This window comes from Littorina saxatilis, linkage group LG8, assembly GCF_037325665.1.
Source record: "Littorina saxatilis isolate snail1 linkage group LG8, US_GU_Lsax_2.0, whole genome shotgun sequence".
NCBI lineage: Eukaryota > Metazoa > Mollusca > Gastropoda > Littorinimorpha > Littorinidae > Littorina > Littorina saxatilis.
In genome coordinates, this window is record NC_090252.1 from 25,612,041 (window position 1) to 25,618,289 (window position 6,249).

General features: G+C 42.2%; 1 protein-coding gene across 1 annotated transcript in view; it reads left to right on the forward strand.

Annotated features, from left to right (window-relative positions):
* The window catches only part of LOC138973142 (uncharacterized), a gene marked incomplete in the record, with an annotated part of 87,768 nt that overhangs the window by 2,117 nt on the left and 79,402 nt on the right, over positions 1 to 6,249 (forward strand).

Sequence of the window (6,249 nt, forward strand, 5' to 3'; positions counted from 1 at the left end):
TGCGGTATGTTTGTATTGTTTGCTCCAGAGATGTATACTTCGTACATTAGAGCGTTCGGAACTTTTCAGTCGCAAAAGTAGTACCGACGCAGAACAGCTTCTCAACCCATTGCGCTATCGAGGATTCAGGCTGTTGCTGGGTCGTTATTTGTTTGGTTGCTGGGTGTTTATCGAAAAATAACTAGCTCTACAAGTTTACAGAGGTAAAGAAGCAGAGGGGGGAATAAAAGAGATTATTCCCCCCTCTGCTTCTTCAGTACCTCTGTAAACTTGTAGGGGTAGTTATTTTTCGATAATGACCCAGCAACCAAACAAATAACGACCCAGCAACAGCCTGAATCCTCGATAGTGCAATGGGTTGAAAATTGTTCTGTTTCGGTACTACTTTTTGCGACTGAAAAGTTCCGAACGCTCTAACGTACGAAGTATACATCTCTGGAGCAAACAATACAAACATACCGCATTTAAATTAACAACTACAGGCCTGAACACATGAATCTTCATATAAAATCCATGAGTTCGGTTGTTTTCTGAATCTAGATTTGCCGTGCTCAAACGTTCATCACAAGCAATTTCCCGCAAGGCTCATACTTTGTCTAGCGACAAGAGTAGTTCCCCTTCTTTTCACTCAGTTTCTTCGACAACAGACTGCAATCCGACGGTCAGTTTTCAACAATATTTCATTTAATAAACAGATCACACGCAACCAAATGCACACATCTCATCAATTTAAACAACATAAAGCGGTTTCATACACTATTTTCCCCAGAAAACTGAACTTCATACAGTTTTTAACGTTGGAACACGGGTGCAAAAGTTCGTCTGCTAGTCCCATTTGACGAAAGAACAGTCATTATCCTAAGCGATACCAAAACATATACAGAACACACAATATCTGCCTTTGCCGCCACAGCAGAATAACAGCATATCTGTGTACTTGATTTTAGTCCAAAATAGGAAAACTGACAAGAAGTGTTAACAGAATGGAATGATTTGCACGGAACTATACAACCGCGCATTAATCGATCGCCTGCGCAGGTTGAGTGAATAGGATTCGATCAAACTTTCGCAAAAAACCTCCTCTTTTCTTTGAATAACTGAAGAAAGGAGGAATAAAGAGGTTACACACCTCGTCTCAGTGATTATCAAAAATAATGGTCTCAGTTCGCGGTCATGAAAAAGCTCGCTAAAGCTCGCATTTTTCATGATCCGCTAACTTCGACCATTATTTTTGATAATCACTGAGACTCGGCATGTAACCTCTACTTATTTTACCCCTGAGTTCAACTCCAACAACAAAGACACAAGTCAAAGCAATAAGGCGAGAACATTTTACTTCAAACATACCCGATGTCGAATATACGATGCAAATGTTCATGTTCAGAATAAAAAATTATTTTCAAAGTTATGAAATGTAATCTTTCATTTGTTTGTCCAGTGCCATGCAAAAGCGTACGAAGCCAACTATCGCGAAGAAAGCTGTGCAAGTATTATGTCAGACTTATTTGCACAAGCCAACGATTTGTCCATATCGTACTCACGTTTGGTACACTCAAAGCTTCACGTAATCTGTGTGTTCACCTTACTCGTAGTCCAGACGGCTTACTCACTACGTGTGTGTGTGTGTGTGTGTGTGTGTGTGTGTGTGTGTGTGTGTGTGTGTGTGTGTGTGTGTGATTGAGTGTGTGTGTGTGTGTGTGTGTGTGTGTGTGTGTGTGTGTGTGTGTGTGTGTGTGTGTGTGTGTGTGTGTGTTTACATCACAACTGTCAAGTAAACTGAATGTTGTAAATTATGTCATCACGTTCCCGGCGTAGAAAAATGTAGTTTGATCCTAGCACAGCGACACGGTCCGGAATGGCATAGTGGTTAGAGCGTTTGCCTTTCCACGCAGGCGTCTATAAGGTTCGACTCCCAGTCGGAGCGATATATACACTCTTCAAAAAAAAATTTAAGTATCACTTTTTTACAAGCACGCCACACAAAACAGACAAGACCGAATTCTTTCATTTTTTAAAAATTATATAATTGAACAACCAAGGAGTAATGACAAACAAAGCAAAGATCTAAAGCGGCAGCGACCATTTAGCTAGAGTGTGTCAAATGTGACAACCCTCGAAAATGGAATTCACAACAATGTGAATCAGTGTCAATAACGCGTGTGCCCTCCGTTGTGTGCCATGCATTCAACACATCGTTGGCGCATGGAGTGGATCAGGTTGCATATGAATGCTCTGGGAACTCCATTCCACTCCTGCTGGAGCCATTGCAGCAGTTGACCCAGATTGGCAGGAGGAGGGAGATGTTGCTGTACCCGACGACAAAGCTCGTCCCACATGTGCTCTATGGGGTTCAGGTCCGGGCTGTTGGCTGGCCACAGCATCCTGTTGACCCTGGCCTGCTGGATGAAGGTGTTTACAGCTGCAGAGCGATGGGGAGGTGCGTTGTCATCCTGAAGAATCGCACGAGGGCCGATCGCTTGGAGGGCTGGAACGACCAGGGGTTGCAGGATCTCATTCTGGTAGCGGACACCGGTCAAGTTGCCCACTACATGGTACAGAGGTGTCCTTAGACGTGTGCTGATCCCTCCCCAGACCATCACAGAGCCTCCGCCAAAACGCTGTCGTTCCAGAACAGCGCCTTCTGCGAAGCGCTCTCCGCGACGCCTCCACACTCGGATGCGACCATCAGCAGGTTCCAAGCAAAAGCGGGACTCATCTGTAAACAACACCTGAGCCCACTGCTGACGTTGCCACCTCACATGTTGAGTGCACCAGGCTCGGCGAGCCGCTCGGTGATTAGCAGTCAGGGTTGTTTCTCGGACTGGACGCCTTGCACGCAAGCCAAAGTTGTGTAAGCGGTTTCGGATCGTCTGACCACAACAGTGTTGGTGGTAGCTTGTAGGTGTTGCCTAATGTTGTTAGCCGTAGCCATTCTTTGTTGCATGAAGCGATCCTCTCTTTGTGTGGTGACTCTGGGCCGACCACTGAGAACGTTGTCGCTCCTGCACTCTTCCAGTTGCTTGGAATCTCTGTTTTAGTCTGATGATGACAGAGGGAGCCACTGCAAGCCTCTGGGCCACTTGCCTGGCAGCAACACCGTCTTGTAGCCATCCTATTGCCCTTCTTCTATCCAAATCGCTCAGTTTTCTTCGTGGGGGCATGTTGCTACTGTGCATAATTGTGTCAGCGTGTCAACCTTTAAACACAAGCTGGTGAGCGATGTTCATATCCAGGACCCTGTTGTAGCACGTGCATCACAACCTTTTGCCCTGGCATGCGTTCCGCAAATTTCATGGGGCTATAAAAAAAACTACTTTTTCTTCCAAAATGCAGAAGCTTTTGAGAAGTCCCACAAAGGGAAATAACTCTGCCTGCCAAACAAAATTCTAGGTCAAGACTCATTGTTCATTTGGTTTAAACAAGTTTATTCAATAAATTCCATTGGTACTATTACGGCATACATGAAATAAGGAACATGGAGCACAACAAGCTAGGCTTATAAGCGTACTCTTAAAAGCAAATGAAATTTGGCGGACGATTCTAATATAACAAATTTGAAATAATGTCAAAATAATAATGGTAAATTATGGTAGACAAACATGTAACAATAAAAAGAGAAAAAACAAAAGAAACAACAACAAAAAACACAAAAAACCAATGCTAGACTAACAACAATACTCACACGCGCTCGCACACTCACTCGCACACACACGCATACAATGACTTCCACATGGTTGAAAATAGAATACTACCAGAACAAGGAAATGTAAACAGTACTGCACATGGTCATTTCGAACATGGATGAGATAAATGCATTCGTTATTCAAAACGTTTGCTTAATAAGATAAACCTGGATAACTGGTCAAATATCAATGCATTTTCGCTGTCTGACTTGTCTCTATTGCCATACAGAAAATCATCAGCGGTTAGCAAATCATAGTTGGGCAGTGTTGACAAGGTGACTTCACGTATTTGAAGAGATAAGGGGCAATGAAAAATATAGTGCTCCGCATTTTCAACACGATAACCACAAGTGCATGACGGGTCGGGAATTAAATGTCTGTCAAATAGATCACTATTTAGATTGCTGATCCTCAATCTCAGTCTGCAATGGATAATTTCTGATTTTCGATCAGATGTGTATCTATACGAGGGAACAACAGAATCATCAGAACTAATACGTTTTTTAAATAACCCAATAGAATCAAGTTGTTTTACAGTATCTGGAAGCTCATTCCACAGGGAAGTCGAAGACAGAAAAAATGACTTTTTATACAATTCAGTTCGAGAGTGGGGAGTCTGTCTGTCAAGTGGTCTTCGTCTATGGTAAGGGTTCACAGAAGCAACGAGAGGAGGCAGACGTTCTAGTAAGTATGGTGGCACGCGTGCATTAACTAATTTGAAATACAAAATCAATTTGTGTCTTTTTCGCCTCTCCTTCAGTGTTGTAAATCCTGATTCATCGTACAATTTTTGGTGACTCGTGCCACGAACTGCACCTATAATGGTTCTTATGGCATCAAGATGCAAGTTTTCTAATAAAGTAGCTAATCTGTCAGAACAGTTATCCCAAATGACGTCAGAAAAATCAAAATGGGGAATAATAAAAGATTTATACATAAGTTCAAGTGCCTTTCGGCTAAGGCGATACTTATAGGACCGAAAACATGAGAGAAGAACACGTACTTTAGATATAATTGACTGAACATGTGATTCCCATTTGCAGTCGCTCTGAATCAGTACACCAAGATGTTTGTGAACGTGGTTTTCTCTCAGAATTGTTCCATCAAATACAAGAGGAAGGGTTTCAGGCATTCTATTTCCAGAAAAGGTCATCAAATCTGTTTTTAAATTATTGAAATTAACTTTCCATTTTTCCGCCCAGTGTGCAATTTTGGCTAAATCTGCATTTAAGATCTGTGTCCGCGTGTTTGCATCATTTAGAGATTGTTCATTTGTCAATTCAAACACATTAATCTTTTAATTATTATGTCGCTGTTTAATTTATGGCAATTTTTTATAATTAGATCCGTTTTTTCAACCGATCCTTAACTTTTTTTGAAGAGTGTATATGTATATATACTTTTTGTTTAATTATTCACCGCTTTACGGTCCACTCGGTACCTGTGTGATTAGCATTGTGTTTGTGTGTGATTTTGAGGGATTTATTTTGTAATTTGTCTGTGTTTTGTTTTTATTTCGGTTTTTTTAAGTGTTGTTATGTTTCCCTTGTAAAGCGCTTGCAGTTGTTACTGGAATTTGCGCACACACAAAAAGGATGACCTAGGGACGAGGAAGGTAAGGACAGCAAGGGAGAGGATATTAATTGGCACCGCCCTCATTAAGCGTGAAAGCATTGCCATGCGATCGCTAAGACCACAACCGACTGTGTCAGTTAGACTCACGGACGGGTAGAAATTCTAGTTATAATAACCATGCGAAATTCTCATTCTGCTTTGATTCGTGTACAACAAAGCAGTTGTAGAGGAGACATTTTTGTTGTAATTTGACATTCCTTCTACCTTCATGAACATTTCTCATCGCACAATATAATACAAAGATTGTTTCCAACCTCTTCAAATCCGATCCATTGTGACGACCCAACGTTTGCATGAACGTTAAACAGATGTAACTCACGTTCACGGTCCCCAAATTAAATAGAATAAATACAGACCTTGGATTTGTATTTTTTCCCTGTGTTTTATTACACTGATTTTAATACAATTGTGAGCACGGGCGTTAGTTGATAACGAGACTTGAAATCTCCAATATACCCAGTATGACGCATGCCTCGAACAGACGATGACTCGAGGAAAGTGCACCGGGTTATTAATGCTTTTGGGTCATTGTCACCATGCAAAAACCGGCGTGTGTGGCGTGAAAAGAGCAACTGCACGAAAGGGCGTTTGAGCGGATGTATTGAAGAAGACGAGTGGGGCGGGCGTTGACTCGTTGAGCTGTCACGGTCCGAGGGCAGTCAGTCACACGCCCCCGGAAAAGACTGTTACGTCAACCGTCACCTTTGATGCGGTGGAACCCCCTTGTAAGACACTCCCAGCCCTTCTCTCTTATTTATGACCTGTATGTTTCAGATTCTCTGATCAAGTGTCATCTGTACAGCAATCTTTATTTTAAGAAACCCCTCCTTCCTGAGACCCGATTTTCCTGGGTTTTTGGTGGTCTTAAACGGAGAGTTCCACTGTACCTCCGTTCAAGTCAGGAATGTCGAGAGATAATCAATCCAGCCAT